Here is a 20,759-nt window from a genome sequence, read left to right on the forward strand (position 1 = left end):
CAGTTGTTTGCATTTACATGTAAACACAGTGAATATTAGGAGCAGGGCCAGCATTATATTTGCATCCAAAATGCTGCCTGCACTGCTCTCTCTCTCTGGCTCTTCTCCATTTTTGCAGCTAAAGACATAAGGATGCAGGAGATGGTGAAACCCAAGACCAGAGCAGCCCAAGAAGCAAGAAACCCCTTGTTTTTCTCTCTCTATTTTTATTTTTCTGCAGCAGGAGAAGAAACGTCCCTTTAAGCCCCCATACCACATCAACACACACACCCCTTCATCTCAGGGCCAAGTTGAAACTGCTTCAAATTCCCAATGACACACATATCTTATCAGAGCTGCTTTGCATAATGCATAAATATTTATTTGCTTTTAATCCTGCAAAGCAAACCTGCCTTGTGGCACGTTTCCCTTAATCGGCAGCTCTGGCGCCCGACAAAGCAGCGTCCCAAATTCAGAGAGCCTACTTTAGATGCAAGGGCAGGGAAATAAGCACCCAAGGTCCAGCACCCACCATCTCCTGGGGTGCCCAGAGCAGGATTGGGGTGCCAAAGATGCCATAATGCGCCCCAGTTCCTTGCCTCCAGGCAAACGAGGAGCTTGGCTCAGGCACCTCATAAATAACAGAAAATAAATATATCTGCATCATGAAACCATGGGAGTGTGTGTGAGAGGTGGCTCGATGCCGACTTAGCTGCTGGTTGGTGATACTTCCATGAGATCTTATACCATGGAGGGTGGGTCTCAAAAAAAGAGATTTTGGGGGCTGGGTAAAGGAAATCCACCTTGTGACAGGGAAGGCAGAGAGCACATGGCTTATTTTTAGGGTTCACAGCTTAGTTTTTGTAAACAGGCATGTTGAGTTGGAAAATGGAAACCCTCTAATGTGATCATCCATGGGGTGGGCAATGAGGGGATGTACCAGAAACCAACTCACCCTCTCCATCACCCCAGTTCAGGACATTGCTGAGCACAGACCCAAACCCTGTCAAGACCCACACAGCCTCATATGCTACAAAACCTGTAGGAACCGATACAAAATGAGAATTTTCGAACATGAAATCACCCTGACACCAAAAACCCCTAATTACCCCTTGCTGCAGCCAAAAGTGCAGGAAGCAGCACACTCACCCTCATCCATCCCCACTCCACAGCGATCACAGCATCTACATTTGGGCCCTTGACATTGTGAATTCATTTCTCAATCAGTTCCTCTTAAATGGGTGGGAAGTAATTAGGCAAGGGGTGCAGCAAGGGTGCAAATGCTGTGCCCAGGGAGCAGGTGAGCACTCAGCACAGCTCTTCACTCCACATGCAGCCAGAGCAGGTAAACGCAGACCTACTTCATAGTGGACAGGTAAATATTTAAATAGGATTTATTTCAGCCACTCTGCTTCATCCTCTTGACCTGTTGACCCAGACAGAGCCCCAAAAACCGATTCAAAGCAAAATGCTGTTTTTCCTCAAGATGGAAAGAAGTACCTTAACCTCAACCCAGGGCCAGTGATTTGGGACTGGGATGAGAAACCAGCCCAGCCACCCTGAAGAGGCTTTGCCCAGGAGTATGATCCTGCATCTCTCCAGCATCTTCAAGGAGTGTTTCTTATAGCCCCAAACCACCAGCCCCCCTGGATATCAGCACCTCCAAGGAGAGATACTGCTCCATCCCCATGAACACTTCCCCCATGTCCATTGACTTGCTACTGAGGACACAAAGCACCCCAGAGTGGCAGCCTGTCTCTCTACAGCATCCTTTAAACTACCCCAAATACCAGTGGCACTCCACAGACTCAAGCAGAAAGCAAAATCCATACTGGGAAGGAAGGTTCTGGGCTTAAATGCCTGTCATGGCATCACTGGGAAAAGCGGGTTAGTAAAGAGGGGAGCACACCCACAGCACACAGGGTTGAGAGGAATGGTGTTTGCTGGGAGGTTTTCCATAGGTGTCACAATGGCTTTCAGGCAGAGAGCACACGTTGAGGGTATAAACTCAGCTTGGCACCCTTCAGCCAGATCCAGGCACAAACAGTGTTATGGGGAGGAGGAAGAAGGGAGACCCCAGAAACATGTTCTGGCTCACAGACAAGCAATGCTGTATGCACCAGTGGCTGCCACTTAGTTTAGGGAGATTGGGGATGTGGGGCAGCACATGTAGCACAAGCAAGTCATCAGCCAGAGCTAGGAAGAGTCATCCTCCTGCTGCTCTCCTCACCTGCAGCCCTGGCAGGAGACATTTTCCCTTCTAGGGTTAACCCTAACCCTAACCCTAACCCTAACTCTAACCCTAACCCTAACCCTAACCCTAACCCTAACCCTAACCCTAACCCTAACCCTAACCCTTCTGCTCTTCTGGTCTTGCACCTTCCAAAGTGCCAGCTCAAGCTGCCAACAGGCACCAGCTTCCATGCCCCATGGGGACAATGCCACAGCAAAGTCCATCCAGTCTGGACAAGGATGAGACCCCACAACAGCAAAAGCCATATTCTGCAGCATCCAGAGCAGTTCCCCACAGCAGAGACAATTCCACATTGTTTTGAATGATCATGTTTAAAATAATAAAGGACGCCTACGTGCTCAAGTGCATTGATGGCAGCCCAGCAGTTAAAAATAGCCCTTTCCAGGAGTGCACTGCCAGCCTTGACCACAGGCACCCCAGGCCCTGTGGGACACACTCTCTGCTCTGTCCATCTGCACCATGGTCCATGGTGCACCCAAAGGTCAGCAAGTGTTGAAATATGCATTTTGCTTGCAGAAAAAAAATAAAAAAAAATTAACCAAAAGGAAAAAAAAATATATATTCAAGGATTCTATGCTGCTAGGGGAGAGAGAAATAAATAAAGGGGGGGAGAAAATTTATTTGGGTTCAAGCCCCAACCCAAGCAGCTGGTGTTCAGAGAGCACTGAGGTGAGGTGCAGAGGGGAGCCAAGCATCACCCTTGCCAGATGTGAAAATAGAGGAAACATTTGCATTACAGGAGTGGTGCTGGACTTGTCTTTTATCATGTAGAGCCTCATGCAGGCAGCAATAGGGCTGGATTTCTGCAGGTGTAATTCCCACAGAGATAAAGAACTTGTTTTTCAACAAGCAGTGGTATTGTACATAAATTACAACAGAAAATGTGGGGAAACAAAGAAGTTTTCAAGAGAGCACATAATCTTCAGACAGGGAGGGTGGTGGGCGGCTGTAGGAAGACAGCACCAGTGAGGGGCTGATCTCACTTTTCCATCCTCCAAAGGAATAAACCTTTAGACAGGTGGGAGGAAAAATTAGCCCACCTAACCAATAAGTATTTGAGGGGTACAGATGAAGGTGGGGGAATGGACACAGCAGGATCCAGCAAGGAGCTGTGGGAAGGGAACAGGGGGATGCTGGGTCCATCCCAGAGCCAGGTCTTCACTCTGAGGGCTCATATGGGAAGGGATGCATCAGGTTGATCACCTCATGACACCAGTCATGCTTGTCCCTCTTAAATGTTTTTTTTCTTCCCTCTCATTTTAAACAAACAAACAGGAAAAACTAAACCAGCCTGACACTAATTCTGACAGGTTTAATACATGTTTAATGTCCTGTTAAAGGTCACCACCCACTCACCTCTGCCTGTGGATCTGTAGTAAACAGCACTGGGGCACTGCTTGGCCCATGCTGTTCCACAAGGGTCCTGATGCCCAGCATGGTCCTTTCCCAGCCTGGCATCTGCCAAGGAGCTGTGGGGCAGGGCTGGCAGGGGACTGGCACATGCAGTGAACCCCAGCTAACCCCCACCTCTGATGGGACAGGCTGCCCAGAGCAGCTGTGGCTGCCCCATCCCTGGAAGTGTCTAAGGCCAGGTTGGATGAGGCTTGGAACAACCTGCGACAGTGGAAAGTGTCCCTGTCCATGGCAGGGGGCTGGAACATGATGATCTTTAATGTTCCTTCCAACCCAAGCCATTCTATGGTTCCATGATTCAAAATCTTGGATGAACTTCATCTGGAGATATGGAAGTCAACACATTTTGGGGGCCAAAAATACCAAACTCTAGCTGAGGGTAAAATGCTGTAATTTCACTTAAAGGGTTTTGGGAATTTTTCCCCAGAAAGACAAGATGAAATTACAGCCCAGCAATTCCCCTAAAGGGTGCAGAGCAATTTATTTCCAGTGATCCTCTTCTAATGAAGCCAATTTTTAACTTTGTCAGAAGGTGCATGCAGGCTCGGGGCACTGGTGCAGCTCCCTTCCCCCCATGCCTGCCTTTCCCAGGATGAAAACCTCCAACCTAAACCCCAACCAGGATGTTTATTTAAGACCCAAACCCCCAAAGGCATTTTAAACAAGCAAAGTTCCTCACATATTTTGCTGACCAAGTGCAATCCTTCATGCCAGTGATTGCAAGTCTGCACCCAGAGTGTCATGGGGGTCCCTGCTGCCACGAGGATGGTGTCGTCCCACTGCTCAGGTAGGAGCAAGGATGATTCTGTGGGACTCAGGGACCTGGTGGCATCTTGGGGTGTCCTCAGAGGCCAGAGCATTCCCACATATCTGGGTGTCCACAGCTCAGCAATGTGGTGGCCCAGTTTTTGGGAAACCTGCCAATGACCCTGCCATCACCTCAACAGCCTCACTACGCTCCAGTGGGAATTGCTCCTCACCAGTTGGAAGGGTTCCACAGCTCATATCCCAGCTGATTAAGAGGGAGGAAGCCATAAGAAAAAGCCCTTTCTCCATCCATACCAGCCACTGGTGTTTCTCCTAGGACACATCTGACACCAGCCAGCAGGAAGTAGCAGGGGAGCAGCAGTACAGCAGGCAGCTCCCACTGCTCCCTGCAGCAGCTCTTCAGCAGATGGTGGCTCGTAACATCATTATGTTTACCTAACAAGATTGCTTTATTGTAGCCCTCCAACAATAAAGCCAGAGCATCTTAAAGCAGTGGCCAATGCCTGGGTTTTGACAATCCTGGTGCGAAAAACATAGATATATATATATATGTGATTTAAAATCTCTATGTAAATCATGATTTTAGAGGTCACACTAATACACTAATTTCTTTTTTCCCCATACTAAAACAGATGTGAGTCACATGCAAGCAAAAAGACATACAATTCAATGCTTTAAATTCTTTTAAGTGCCGGGGTGGGGAGTTGCTGTAGCAATTTGGGTAATGCCACGGGCACACAGAGCTCAACCCCCAATCTACCCAGACCAGGACGCCAGAGACAGCGTTCCTCCTGGCAAGGACTGTCATTCCCTGTCTGCACAGCAAACAGGGTCCCAGCCTTCTAAATAATAATGCAATACAAATAATAAAAGATAATTCCCACATATTTAATCATTACCAGAGCTCTGGGAAGAAATTATAATCAGGCCCCTACTAATTAGGGAGACATAATCCTGCTTTTCCTACAGGTTTTTCCATCCCTGTCTCCTACTCTGGAGTGAAACAGGCAGAAATCCAGCTCAGTGGGAAGGAGTGTAGCTTTGGTGGAAGCCTCAAACAGATCCCAAAGCATAGCCACAGTGGGCACAGCCTCATCCTGCCAGTGCTAGGGGAGACATGCCAAAATACCCATCCCACTGGGCTCAGTATTCACCCTACCATGAATGCAACCCATCCTTTACGGTACCTCTTGTGAAAATCCAAGCAGCACCCATCCAGGGAAAACCCTACCCTTATCACCAATGTCCCTCTGGGATCTCAGCCCTGCAGCTTGTCTCAAGCCTCATCCAAAACCTTCCAGCATTCTGCAGCACTCCCTGGCAGTGGGCAGGGAGGGGAGGGCAGCACCTGCCTCACTGGCACCAATCCTGGTGTCACCGTGCCATCAACATGCCACGGACGCTTCCTGGCGCTGAGCCCCTAGGAAGTGGACAGGGTTAACATCTGGCATAAGGATTGCTGCTAATTAGCAGCAGGGCTGGGTTTGTCCCTTTCATCTGTGTGTCCTGTCATCGTGGGAGGTCTGCCCAGCTCCAGGCAGACACCTCCAGCTTGGTGTGATGGCCAGAGCTGTCTCCACTGCCCAGGGCCAATCCTCTGGTGCTACCGGGTTGGAGCCCAGCAGCAAATGAGCAACCTGGCAGCCAGTGCCTCAAGACAAGGTCACCTCTCTCAGGCACTGAGGAGTAGGTGCCTTCCCAGGCAGGAGACACATCCACACAGACACAGCTGGAGCTAAAGACAGCAATCTCTGCCAAAACCTGGGCAGAGAGATGCACTCATCCCTTTAAAGGTGGGTGAAGCATCCTCCAGCACAGCAACCATTTAAAACCATGGAGATTTTTCTCACCCACTGCAGTGTTTTCATTTACCAGTGTCATCTTTCTCTGGAAGACTCCCACTCTATAAGTTTTCCCTAAGCCAGACCAACTGCTTCTATGTTCTTCCAAACCACAGTTACCTGTTGAAAAGCTTTGAAGGTTTTTGTTTGTTTTTTGCCTTTTTTTTTTCTTTAGCAAGAGAGAAGGAAGCCAAGGGCTCCTATATGGCCACTGACACAACCCATGGTCAGGATCCCATGTATCCCTCCTGCCTCATCCAGGGATTGGAAGTGGGACTGAAAAGGCTGCTGCTGGCCATGAAGGCCCAGGCACTGTGTTTTTCTCTCAGAAGCATGTAAATCTGTGCAACCTCTGTGCATCCAATGCAGGGTGAGGTTTCTCCTCCAGGGTACATCCAAGCCAAGCAGGACACACAACCCTGGCAGCGACCAGCATCCACACACATCACCAAACAGTTCAAGAAATTATCCAAGAATTAAAAATGGTTAAAAACATACTGTCCACCAGTCTTCTTCCCTGCCATCTCCAGAGAGATCTATACCTCAAAGCACCCTCTGGGCTCTCAGGTCTTAATCTGCCTTTGGGGCTGTGGGAACAGATCAACAACAGATCTGTGGTGCTCACCACAAGCCTTTGCACCCACTTGGATGGCTCAGGGGCACTGCGAGACCCCAGCACACCCCATAGGGGATGTCACCCATGGGCAGGAGGCATCTGGGCTTGTCTCTTCAATCTCCTGGGGCAGAAGTCTCAGACATGCAGGTGGATACTAGATGGCATATTTCCAGGACCCATCCTGGGTCCACACCAACCTACCCACTGGCACTTGCTCTGTTTGATGTTAGAGATTTAAAGAAAATGAAGATGGACATCTCAGCCCTCATAAGAGGTGGAGATTGGCTTTGAGGAGGGACACACTGGCAAAGGACGATGATGTTCACATGGCCATGCAGCAGCAGTGATGCTCCTTGCCGGTCCCCTACTCATTCCACCAAGATTAATTATCTTTTAAAACCAGCTAGACCAGCACAGAGCAGAGACAAGACAACGTGAAGCCAGGAAACTCCAACCGAAGCTGTTTGCATGGATGAATGTAAATACTGCTCAGCACAATCTGCTCCCAAGGAGGGGATCCATGTACCCAGTGCTTTTCTCCGCAGTATCCCACCTCACGGGATGTTTTCACTTGCTCCCACAGCAAGGAGAGCATTGCTGTGTTCTAGGTAAGTTCCTAAGGTGGTGTTTGGCAGCAGCTCCTGTGCCAGGATGGGACATGAGGTGGTCCCACATGCCCCAGCTGATTTGGGGGGGGTCTCTCTGGCAGAAACACCCCAGGCCACTGCTTCACCACTTTCAGGACTGAAGCAAATTCATCCAAGGGGGCTGTACCAAGAAATGAAGCATCAAAATGGCAATCCAGAAATCCCCATGGCCACAATTCCTAAAGCCCACCTGAAGCTTCCTGCAGCTCTTGACTGCTTTTTAAAGATAACATTTCAAGAAGTGTAAACTGTACACGCCCTGTGAAGGGACAGGGCTGCCACAGGGCAGAGCAAAGTCCTGGGAAGCTTCACTTCAGTCTGCAAAGTGCTGCCACCTCCTCTGCAAACCTCCAGCCAGGGCTGCTCTCTGTCCCCAGCCCCACAATCCAGATGGACACCAGCCGCCCTTCCCCATAGCTTCCAGCTGGGCTCTTCCCAAGGAACAAGCCAATAAACACATATTTAGCTCACAGATAGCTATCTCCATCTCGGAAGGGGCTCCCAATAGGTCCTTTCCTCTCCTCCTCCTTGAGAATGTCTCTGGTGGTGGCAAACCTCTGCTCCCCGTTCAAAGCCTTGAAGAAGTTTTGTCATCACCAGTAAGGTGTTAACACAGCCATACACGTGGCTGGAGGAGCAAAGCAAGAACAGTAACACAGCCCCTCGCCTGCTCATCATCCCCTTCCCCAAACCATCACATACCACTGGCACCTCAGCCCAGTCACTCTGGAGCAGCAGGATCCATTCATACATTTTCTTCCATGAGGAACCTCCACCTCCACTCACCACAGTCATCTGCAAATGGGTGCTGGCAGCACACAGAATAACCATGCCCCAACACCACTGCCCAAGATGGGCACAGCCAGCACCAAGCCCTGCACCCACCCCAGGGGTCAGCCCTGCAGCAAACATCCAGCTGGAGTCCCTATGCATTCCTCCAGCCTGGCTGCTGGGGTGATGCTGACAAAATTCCTGAAGGAAGTACAGGGCATTGATAATTGCCAAAAAAAATCTGAGCTATTTCCTGTGGGAGAAGCAGACGGGAATCCCCCATTAACTCCAGTAGCCAGAGGTCATGTTTTGGACTGGGACTTTGGGGGTTTGGTATTTTTCTCCTTCCTTTAAGCAGGGCATCACTCCAGTTATATGCGACGCACACCATGTGGGACAGCCAGACCTGTACCCTCTGTGCTGGCCCCAAAGCCCACCTTTCTTGTCACCTCCTGCCCCATGCAAGGACATGCAAGGTTCTCATGAAAGGGCTGGGCTGCCAGTAAGAGCACTGTGTCTCATCCAGGCAGAGATGAGAGCCAGGTTGTCCTTGAGCATGCTTCCTACTCACCTGTCCCAGCTTCTCATTAGCAAACCTGTGTGAGCAGCGACCAGTGGCAACACCAGCAGCTCCTCCAGAGATGGGAAAGCCCTCTCAGGAGGGACAGCAGAAGCAGGCAGCAGTGGCCACAAGAGCATATCCCTGGCATCATTCCTCGGCTTTCTGCAAGCACCATGTGAGGGCAGCTGCCCAATCCTTTCTCCTGTCCACAGAGTGGAGATACATCCCTGGCAGGTGTCACCCCAAAAATGTGGCTTTGAGAGGCCATGCCAGCTTGGAGAGCCAGGGTGCATGGGAAGACTAGTGGCACAGCCCCAAAGCAAGGCACCCTGTCCCTTAGTGGCCACTGCCACTGGTGGTCACAGAGACTCTGGTCCTGCAGGGTTAAAGAGCAGGGGACCCACGGCTGTTCATAAAACCACACTGCCCTGCCACACGATCCTGACTCGCGCCCGGCTGCTGACATTGCTCCAATGGCAGCACGTGCTGCTGTGCCAGGGCTTGCTGCTCCGCCTGCAGGGGCTGCAGCACAGGCTCTGGGACACGGCCTTCAGCACCCCAGCCCCTGCTGGCTGCCAGCAGGGTCAGGTCTCATCCTGGTGGTCCCCATATTGCTTTCTCATTTCAGAAGGAGTGCTGCAGCAGTTCCCACAGAAGGATATTCTGTGGGCTCAGATGGGCAACAACCAGTTTAATGGGTATGGATGAATTGTTGGGGGCTCTGTGGAATTAAAGGCTCTCACATCCACAAAATTATTCCCCAGCTGCAGCACTTCCGACAGCTCCTTCAGTGGGAGCAGCACGAAGAGCAGACACCCTGAAGGAGAGGGCTCCTGTTAAGCAAGGCTGCACACTGATGTCCCCAACATCCACAGCCTGCACACTGACAGGTGACAGATGTGGCAGTAGGCTGGGTGACCAACCCCAAAGTGCCCACAGCACCTAATGCCATGACTCTGCCATGGTGCTCAGTGGCACCATCACCTCCCAAAGTGCCCTCGCCTGGCTGTGCCCAGAGCCCACCACAAACACCCAGGATTACCTGCACAGCATCACTGGGCCCAAGGCTCGCTCCTGCACAAGATGCATTAATAGGATCACTCCAATTTACAGCTTATCCCAGATAAACCCACTGCCAGTCCCACACGCTGGAAGGACAAGGGCACCTCCTCCTCAGGGAGCAACTTTCTCCCTATCACATTCATCCCTTGGCAACGAAAATCCTCCACTTGCCCCTGTAGAGGATGCCTGTTCCTTCAGGCCACAGTGACAAGGCCAGTGACCAGTCCAGACGAAGCCCCAAGTGCTTCATCAGCTCAACACCGTGTTTCTATTTCCAGCAGCACTGCTGCCAATCCCCACACCAGCAAAGAGGAGACAAGCTCTGGCAGAGCCCTGCTTCCAGCTCCCCTTCCTGCCTGGCATCGTCCAACGCAACCAGGGCAAGCGGTGGTCCTGGAGCTGCCTTCACGATGTGGGCCACCACCGAGGTGCTGCGCACTGAGGGCCAGCCTGACATCCCCTACCCAGCGCTCCCCAGCTCTGCTGCTCTCTGCACCCCCTCTGCAGCACTATCACCTCCAACTCCTAATGCCCTCACAGCCCCCATGGACCCCACCAATCCCAAGGCCCATCATCAACACCAGCATTCCCCCCACCAGCCCTAATGAGCTCAACACCCCCATCAGCTCTAATATCCCCAGCATCTCCAAGCCCTACATCTTCAATATCCTTCCCGACCCTAATACCTCCAGAATTCCTCCCAAGCTCTACTGCCCTACAGCACCCCCCAATCCTAATGCCCTCCCCCAGCACTACTGCCCTGCAGCAACCCCCAACACCATCAGCTCCCAGTATTCCTATCACCCGCCTGAACTCTCCCACACTAATGAGCCTGGCATTCCTCCCCCAGCATCCCTCCAGCCCTAATAATTTCAGCATCCCCCTCAGCAACCCTATTGCTCCCCAACACCCCCCAAGCCTTGATGCCACACTGCACCCCCCACAGCCCTATCAACCCCCAGCAGCCCTAATGTCCCCCTGAATCCCCCAGCCCTACCTTCCCCCCAGCAGCCCTATTGCCCCCAGCATCCCTCAGCCCTGAAGAGCCCGGCATGCCCCCCCGCCCGACTGCTCCCCTCAACCTCTATCATCCCCCCAGCAACCCCACTGCCCACTGACATCCCCCGTGCCTTGCCGTGGTTCAGCACCCGTGCAGCCGCATCACCCCTACAGCAGCCTTGCTGCCCCTCTGCATCTCGCAGCACTCACCCCGAGCCCTAACGTCCTGCGCTGCATCCCTCAGCACCACCCTCCCCCAGGATCCCTAGAGCTACCCTGCACACCTCCAGCCCTAACACTCCCGATCATCCCCCGAATCTTGATGCCCCCTCGCATCCCTTAGCCCTATCCCCACCACCCCCAGCCCTATCACCCCCCAGCATCCCCCCAGCCTCAATATCCCCCTGCGCCCCATCGCACCTACCACCCCCGCACGCCCCCGGCCGCGGCTCCCCCAGGGCCGTGACTGGGGATGGAGAGGGGACCCGTCAAGAGGGGAGGGGAGGCCAAAACTTTTCCTTACCGCGGGCGGTTGGGGCGCGGCGCTGCTGCCTCCCCCGGCGAGGCTGCGCGGGAGCGGCGGGGGGGGGGGGGGGGGGGGGGGGGGGGGGGGGGGGGGGGGGGGGGGGGGGGGGGGGGGGGGGGGGGGCCCCCCCCCCCCCCCCCGCCGCTTCCCGGGCGGAGCCGGTACAACCCGACAGGGGCCTAAAGGAATGAAAAGAACCCGAGTGGGGGTGTCTTGTTTTGTTGTTTTTTTTTTTCCCTCCCCCCCCCACCCCAAATCGGGCAGGGAGAGCAGTTCTTTGTTCTGTAATCCCAGTAAAAGTGCCAGCCATTCGCCCCGCCGCTAATCCCAACCCCGCGCAACGGCCGCATCCATTGGCTGCCCTTTCCACACGGGATTAACCAGCCCGAAAACGGAGAGGGGGGGGCTTGTGAAGGCGGGGGTGAGCTCTGCGAAGTCCTTTCACGCCGCGGCGGGGACGCGCCAAGGCGTACCGGGGCCACGCGGGCGCGTCCCCGGCGCGTCCCCGGCGCGGCTGGTCCTGGGGGTGCCGCGGGTGCCTGTCGCCACCTGTTGGTGCTGGCACCGCTGGGTTTGACATGGCATCGTGTGGATTGGCACCTCTTGGCGTGGCTCGGTCCGTCGGGACATGGCATGGCATGGAATTATAGCATCACGTCATGGTTGGGGTTGGAAAGGACCTCAAAGACCGTCTTGTTCCAGCCCCCCTGTCATGGGGAGGAACATCTTCCACTAGACTAGGTTGCTCCAAGCCCCCATCCAACCTGGCCTTGAACACTTCCAGGGATGGAGCAGCCACAGCTTCTCTGGGCACCCTGTGCCAGGGCCCTGCCACTCTCACAGAGACGAAATTCTTCCCTGCTCTCTGGCAGTGTGGAGCCATTCCCCTCTGTCCTTTCTCTCCAGGCCCTTGCTCAAAATCCCTCTCCAGCTCTCCTGGAGCCCCTTTAGACACTGGAAGTGTCTCTTGAGTTCTCTGGGGTCTCCTCAGAACCTTCTCCAGGCTGAGCAGCCCCATCTCTCTCAGCCTGTCAGAGAGCTGCTTCAGAGGCACAGCTCAGCTCAGCACAGTCCGTGCCTGCACAGCTCAGGTCTGCACGCCTTGGCTCAGCACAGCATGGCTCAGCATGGGGAAAGCAACCCACCAGGAGTAAATGATGCTTTTCTGAGTTCCTTGCTGCATGTTGACCAATTAAAATGAATGAAAAACTACTAAAAATAACTTGACGATATTTTAACCTCTGAAGTTTTAGAAGTACTGACACTTTTCCCTGGAAGTATGTGTTAGGCAGCTGCTCCATTATCTCCCCTTTCCAGGGCCACGGAGAGAGGAAAACATTTTAAGAGGAAACACTCTTTTTCCAGTTTCTGGAGGAGCATAGAAGGGGTTTTTTTCTGTGCTGTTGAGCAACATGCAAGCACCCAGCACCTCATGTCATTCCCCATGTCATCAAGTCTGGCAAACTCATTGCACTCACAGCCATAGGCTGAGGGCTTCCCAGGCTTATAGCAAATCCCAGTTTCCAGTTGGAATACTCAGGGCAAGACAGGTCCCACTGGGGTGGTCAGAGCTGGTCCCTAATTCATACCTGTGGTGCCTGGAACCATGAATGGTGCATGAGAACACACTAGCTGACAAATTAAATGACAGATCTTACTGTGAAGAAAGAAATCAGGGCATCTTTTGGCTAATTAAGACACCACCCCACCAGAAAAACAACCACCCACCAAAATTAATTTAACTAGGTCACCAGGAACAGTATGGGGGAGCTGCCTGTGCAGAACAGGCAGATTTCCATGTCCTGCTTTTGCTGGTGCCCTCTGTCACTTCCCCTGGTACACTGTCCGCCCATGCCTGTGGCCCCTGAGTGGGGAAATCTGCATGATTAATAAAAAGAAGGTGAAAAAAAAGTGTATTTTGATGCCACCTCCCTGTGCTGTGGCTGTGCACATCCCCTGCTCTGTGGCCCCCCAGTGCCCATGGCAGATGGTGGGAAGAAGAGCAGGGCCACTTGAGATCTCCTGGGGCTGTTGCCACTTGAGGCTGTGGTCTTCAGGGAGGAGGTGGACCTGGTGGGACTACAGATGTTCCACAGATGTTCCACTGCAACTGAATCCACTCAGGTTAGCTCAGCTCAGCCCCCCACCATCTGGGGATGCTCATGCTGAGGAAGAGGACACCTGGTGCAGCTGAGGGACAGATGCTATGGCTCAAACGTACCCTTGCATCTCTTTCCCACCAAGGAGGAAACCTGTCACAACAGGGTAAAATTTGGGACAGGATGTTTTATTTGGGGGCCAAAAGAATGAACCACACAAAGCTGTCCACTGTGACAGGGATGGTTTAATCTGCTCTATCTCAGCAATAAAGAACTTCCTTGTCACAGTGCCAACAAAAGAAAAGGCAACATCACCAGGAAACAATCCTATCTGCAGAACTCTTTTTTTTATATAATTTGTTAATTAATGACTGCTGGGCATCACAAGGATTGTTGTTTTCTCTGATATGCTGATTTTTTCTGTCTCGGTGGAATTGGAGATCACAAAAATAAAATTAAAAAAAAGAGAAAAGCTGCTTCTTCAGAAGAGGGAACAGGGGAGAAGTTTTAGTAAAGTCAGGAGAAATTTAATTGAAAGAATGAGTATATTTCTTCTTCCTGAAGGGGTATTGTGTTCTTTTGCTATAGCAAATTGCTGGTGAAAGCGACCAAGACAAAACAAAATGGTTTTTAAATTATAGATCAAAGAGCAGGACGTTTCTGGAAGCCTACCCCCAACTCATATTCCCAGGCAGGTCTCTGGTGAGCAGTGTGGCTGCAGGGGCCTGGCATCACCCAGAGCAGGGCTGGGAGACGCAAAAACCACACACAAAAAAAAGCCTAGAGGAGAAAATACTGGGATCTGCATAACGGGGTGGGAGGCTTTGAGATTTGTGGAGGGGGAAAGAGCTTCTCCAGCCATCATTTCCACTTGGAAGAACAAGATTTTGCTCTGCCTACCTGCACCTCACACACCTCATTGCCCACCAAGTGCCCACAGCCCTGCTGTTTTTTCAAGCTGTACTGCTCAAAGGATTTGCTCCAGTGCAACAGAAAAAAAGGTTTTTTTCAATTCAAGCTGTCCATTGAATTATTTTTGTGCTATGGAGAGTGAAGTGCTACTGAAGCAGAGCTTCTGAACAGTGTCCTGGAGAGCAGAGCAGGGAGATTTCCACATTCTGACTTCCCCCATCGTTCTGACCCTCATGTTACCTGGCAGGAGTAAAGAGCCCTTTCCTAAGCTGATGGCCCTGGGGTTGGTTTTGGCTCAGGAGTTCAGGGGATGGAGAATCCTGCACACACCCACCCAAGTATCAGCAAAACCCCAGGGGAACCCAACAACCCAGCCTTTGGCTTTGGGTTCCCCTCTGCACACCTCAGGCATTGTAAAGGGACAGGTGAGTCCCAACCCATGGAAATCCCTCTCTGTGAGGTGGAAATGCAAGCATCAGGGTTATCCACACACCAGGTTTTGGCTGAGAGCATCACCTCCTCCTGACATGGTCTAGGGGGTGTGCCTGCCTGAGCCCTGCCCAAGGTCAGGCTGTTATTCATCCATTTTTAATCAAATCCGCAGCTGAGGTTACAGCCTCAGCCTTTGAAATCATTGCAGAATTTCGCAGTGTGGCTCCCGCTTTTCCTCATGTCACCTTTCCCGTGGGACTGCAGCCCCAGCAAAGCTCCTTGCTCTCCCCTTCAAGGCTGCTTTCAGCCCTTGATTGCAGGCCCCTGGCAGTTTTCCTGGCTAAGCCATCACCTCTGAAGGCCCCATGCCCCCACCATCCGCCTGCTGCCATGCTGGGAATGAGCTAAGGGTGTCAGTTCTCTGCAGGCTTGGGGTCTTGGTGCTGGTAGCCCAGTGGTGCTGCCAGCCTGGCACAACCCTCAGTGCAGGCTGGGCACCCACCCACTCGTGCCCTTGCAGCACTGATACCAAGGGCAGGAGGCACCGACATTCCCCCAGGGTCCGCACAGTACAAAAGTAAACGTAACGATGTTATCCACTGATCTGGTAATTAATACCCTGGATTCTTCTTGTTGGAATGAGCAAGGGCCAGAACATGCTGGGGGTTTTAATTAAGAGACGGGCTGGAGAAGCACTTTCTCTCAGTTTTCTCTGGAAGGGACTGTGCTGGGGGGAGGGTTGAGGTCTGGTCTGCATGAGGTGTCCAGTGCCCCACACTGGTGCCTCTGGAGCAGTCCCAGTTCTGCACCCACCATACCAACCCACACATCTGCTCTACCTACCCATGCTCTACATCTAAGAGCCGTGCCAGACCCCGCTGGGTCTTTTTTAAGTGAAATGCTCTCAAGATCTTTAAATATTAGGCACAAAATATTTTCCCTGTGCTGTGCTCTGCTCTGCAGCACCCATCCAGGGCAGGGAGCAGGCAGGAATGCTCTACCCAGCAGAACCAAGGATGCCAGGGTCGTTTTGCTCCAAAACTGCTGTATCTGTAGTTGATCCCGCTGCTATTTTTAATACAGATGCCTTATTGAGATTCAAATGAATGTTTCAAATCCTTGCTCCTTTGCATAATTCTTTTTAATTAACACTTCAAAGGTTTGAACACAAGATCCATACTATTTCCCTAACGAAGTTGACTGAACCTCCTTTCCCCCTAAGCTTCCTCGACACATTTCTGAGGGATAAAGTTGGGTTTGGGGCTGTCTCCTGTGTCCCCTCTGCAGGGGCATGATGGCATTTGGGATCAGCCTCTGCAGAAACAGGAGCTAAAGGAGTAGAGGGGGTTGATGGCTGCAGTGGCTACCATCACTCACCCCTGCAACCAGCTCGACATACACTGGGCAGCCAATGGCCTGAGCTTGGCACAGAAATCATGGTGTTTGAAGTGAAAATGGTCAAGCTTACTGCTCCACCATCCCCTGCCCCAGCACCAACTGGTGCTCTAACACATTTTCACACCACATCAAATAAAACCTCCCCAAAAGGAGAATCCCATCTCCAGGGTCACCTTTTGGTCACATTTTCAACTTTCCTGGCACTCAAAAGACCCAGAGGCACCTTTCTTCCTTAAGATGTACTTTGAAAATAAAACCTGGAATTGTCATACAATTGAATTCATTAGGAAGAGTTGTAGCTTTTCATCAGCTATTCCAAGAGCTGGGAATGATAAAAGGTCCCAAGCATATAACAGAGACACAGGCAAAAAACAGCCCAGGTCCCCTCACCCATTGCCAAAATCAGAGGGTCTCCCTTTCTTGAGTGGAAGCTTCCTCACTTTGCAGGACTGGGACTCCAAAGAACAGCATGGTTCAACCCATAGGAAAATAAGCTTCAGCTTTAATTTCTGCAAGTGCAGAAATTATTAGACACAACAAATGGTATAATTAGCAGGATTTAATAAGAGACTGTCCCTGACATGCAAAGGAAGTGGGCCTTTGTTCATCTACAAAAGACATTAATTTGCAAATACTCTCAGTAATATTTTTTTGTTATTTAGACTGATATTTTGAAAGCCTCCAATAAAATGAGAAATCTGGACTAAGCATTCTGGTTGCCTTTCCAAGTGCAGGAATCCAGCTTTGATGTTCTTCTTGATAACATCTTTTTAGAGCCTTGACTGCATCAAATTAAATTCTGATTACCCTGATAGTGCAGTACAACTTCCAAATGTATTCAGGTAACTTTGTTCTGGAATGAAATAAGCTATTTTGACAAGGGTGCTTGCTAGGCAGCAAAGAGATGGAGAGGAAAGAGCCCTGTCAGGGAAGCAGCACATCCCCAGCCCCAGTTTCAGCCCTGGGGCTGCTAGGCTGTGGTGCCCCAGCAAGCCAGGTCATTGGCGTTGGGAGCTGTAGCAGGGAGGGGGGACACAGGCAGACTCTGCAAAAGCCAAATTACACTTTTGGTGGTTCCCAAATCTTCCAGCACCAGAGCTCTGGACCATTTGCCCCTTCCAGAGGGGACATCCCAAAGGGACATGCCCTTGGGTGGTGGGTCCTCAGAGCATGGACCATGGCTGGCCACATGCTGTTAGTACACATCTGTGTACAGACAGACACATCTGTGCAGAGATATCACCTCTATATGCAGAAAGACCATTTCATGTCTCTTCCCTACCTCAGTCCTGGTAAACTCAGCCTGAAATCACTGGTCTAGCTGTGGGCACAGGCACAGCATCCCAAGGATGTCCAAGTGATGCCCAAGGCGCAGGCTGGAATCCCTGTGTGATCTTCAGTCCATTAGCAGTAGTGCTGCTCCCTGGCCCAAGCTTTACTCCACGGCTGGATGCTAGGATGAAAACAAAGTGCAAATATTATTGTTGGCAGAGATTATCAGCTCCCCCACTGTGATTTAGGCATCTTTAAACTTCATGTTTTATTAATCCTCACTATACAATTAACGGCATCAAAATGTGATGTCTGCAAACAAAGGGATGCAGTGCAGCATTATCTCTGTAAAATACAGGACTTGGGCACTTGATTGTAAATATGCCTGTTAAGGCATTCTATAGTGTGGGGCTACACATAAGATGCAGCTGCAGTCACCTGCCCTGAGCAGGGATGTGGTTCTCATGACCTTTGCTTCCTGCCCTGCATATTCCCCCCGGGGGAGGGCTGGCTCCACGGAAAATTCTGTTTCCTTCCAGCTGTACTGGATAATGCCTCCTGCCCCCAAAACCTGTCTTTTCCGATTAAGTGCTGCTGCAGGAGTTCTGGCTGCAAAAGGGGACTTTGTTGTTGACCTGGAAGCTGGTGTGGGGACAGCTCAACAGCCTCTGCTGGACCTATCCTCTCCCTCATGACCCAAGATGGGATGATGGAGGAGAGGGACACAAATCTCCTTGGAAGCCACTGTTCAGGGATGAGTTTTGTTAAGATCTGATAAGTGCCAGATGCCTCTGCCCAAATTAAGCTGCAAACAAGACCCTATGTGAGAGTCATTAATATGGATTCTATCTAACAATAATTGTGGAGTAAAAAAATTGAAAAGAGGAGTGGGAAAGAAAGGGGGAAGAGAGGGAAGAGAGACATCAAGTAGAAGACAGTCACCACACATGGACCTTGAAGCATCTGTTGGTCCTTCTTCACTCTGGGCTTCACTGCCCATCTGCATCACCTTAGGACCTCCTGTGACTTGGTAGAAGCCACCTCTGAAAAACAAGGTGATGAATCACCTTCATCAGCTTCCAGCATTGGGCTGAGCCCCATGGACTTTCTGCAGCTGGAGATTTCTTCCAAGCAAATTTCAAATGAATTATTCTCCTTCCAGCTTCTGGAGGACAGTGAAACCCATGGAAGCAGCCAGTGCCTTCAGCACCCACTATAGAAATAAACCACACAGTGCCCCAGGGACTAGCCTTTCTTGCACAGATATTTTAGATGCTGAGACCCTGCACTGGACAGGGCCCAGAAGCTGCTGGAGAAATGGAAAGTCTCGAGTTTTTTCTTCTTGGCAGAAATTTCTGCCCATCTTAAAAGAAGAAAATAGGTGGATATCATGGATCACTCTGCACAGACTGTTATAGCTTTGGAATAAGTCTGCATGGCAAATTTTTAGGGTGTTGTTGTTAGTCACCTGTTATTTTCTTGGGGTCTCTGGAATCAATCCATCACCTGCAAACCTCATTTTCAACTATTTGAAAAGAGTTTAAAACATCCAGGTAATTCTGATAGTGGAGAATTTTATTTGAAGTCCATAAACAGGAGAAGCCAGGAAACAAGGAAGAAAACAAAGTTCAGTGCAGAGTATGTGGGAGATTATGATAGCTGTGCTCTCCTAGGTGGGGAAATAAAGGCACAGAATAGAGAGAGAGAGAGGGAGGAAAAAGAATATCACCAGTCTGTAGAACTTGTGTTGGTCCTGCCACATGGCATGTCCAGATCTGGGGCTGAGAGACAAAGAAGAGACAGAAAAGGAGAGGAACGAGTGAGACAGGGCAAGGGGAGGGGTAGGAGATCCACTTTTCTAATTCACCTGGGTGCACGCCTCTTATGCAAACTCGATTTTTCACATTGTTCTGTTCGTGTATGCACAGCCATTCTCCAGGTAGCGATTTGGGGGTGGGGACTGAGCATGACTCTCAAGGCAGAGCAGGAAGTTGGCTCGGAACAGCGCTGCCGCACCTCTGCAGGATTCTCGCTTTCCATCAGAACTTTCCTGTTTTAACAGTCAGAATATCTGAGATAAAACATGTCCAGGCCTGGTCCTCCACAGTCCTGAAGCACGTTGCTTAGGATTGCGTCCAGACAGTTCTGGAATATTTCCAATGAGGGAGACTCCATCCCCTCTTCTGAGCAAGCTGTTCAGTGCTTGGTCACTCACAGTTAAGTTGTGCCTCATGTGCAGGTCTAACTTCATGTGCATTGATTCCTGCCCATCGCCTTCTTTTCTTATTGCTCGGCACCACCAAGCAGAGGCAGACTCCATTCATCCTCTTCCCTTATCAAGAAAAACTTGCTCAAGATTAATTTCCTCTTCACTGCTTTCTTTTTAAGTGGCTGCTTTCCAATGCCAGTTACAGACAGAATTGTGATAAATTCCTGTTGTCAATACACAGATTTCAATGGAAGAGTCTATTTCACAGCAGTAAAATAACTGAATCCAAACAAAAAAAACCCTCAAAAAGCTACCAAGACTGCAGCCAAAAGTATAGAGGTGCCCTCATGCATTTTTGTTTCTAATGACAAGTAGCTTTGAAATAAACTAATCACAAAAGCTTTTAAAGTTTTTATAGAGGGGAAAGGGCTTGCTTATGACACCATTTCTTTATGTTTGCAAGTCAGACTAATTAAATCCTACTCACAGAAGGGAGGATTTCTTAAGGGACAAAAGGATGCAAACAGCAAGGAAAACATGTGGGGGGGTAGATGTACACAGAATGTACAAAAGCCAAAAGAAGTGGCTGTGACATGCTGTAAAGCCCATCAGTTTGGAAACTCTTCAGTTAATGCAGAGAATCAATTAACTAACAAAACAGCTGAAGAGGTTGCTGAAAAAGATATCCTTGCATGAAAATCTAGCAAAGTGTTGAATGTCCTGGAATAAAAACCGAATTACAATAATCAGGACAGGCAGCTAGCCCCACCATTAGAAGCTACAGAAAGAAACAGCAGATGATTGGTGACCTCATGTGGGCAGAAAATTGTACCTCCAAACATAATGTAAAAATATGTGGTTTGTTTCTAAAGCAATCACAAGAAAGGGAGAAGGCCACCTCCAGAACTCGTAAAATTGAAATTCACCAGGGGATTGTTGGCAAATTGATTTTGCAGAACTGCCCAGGCAGAATTGGGACTGGTACATTTTGGTATTGGT

General features: G+C 50.6%; 1 protein-coding gene across 5 annotated transcripts in view; it reads right to left on the reverse strand.

Annotated features, from left to right (window-relative positions):
• Positions 1-11,495, reverse strand: part of GTF2IRD1 (GTF2I repeat domain containing 1) — a 61,104-nt gene extending 49,609 nt beyond the window's left edge. For all 5 annotated transcript variants that reach the window (XM_033519000.1, XM_033518997.1, XM_019008621.2 and 2 more), the window contains exon 1: positions 11,436-11,495. The gene's annotated coding sequence lies outside the window, so the exon portion shown is untranslated. The remainder of the gene's footprint in view (positions 1-11,435) is intronic.
• Positions 11,496-20,759: the final 9,264 nt, after the last annotated feature.

Source organism: Parus major, chromosome 19 (assembly GCF_001522545.3).
Source record: "Parus major isolate Abel chromosome 19, Parus_major1.1, whole genome shotgun sequence".
Taxonomy (NCBI): domain Eukaryota; kingdom Metazoa; phylum Chordata; class Aves; order Passeriformes; family Paridae; genus Parus; species Parus major.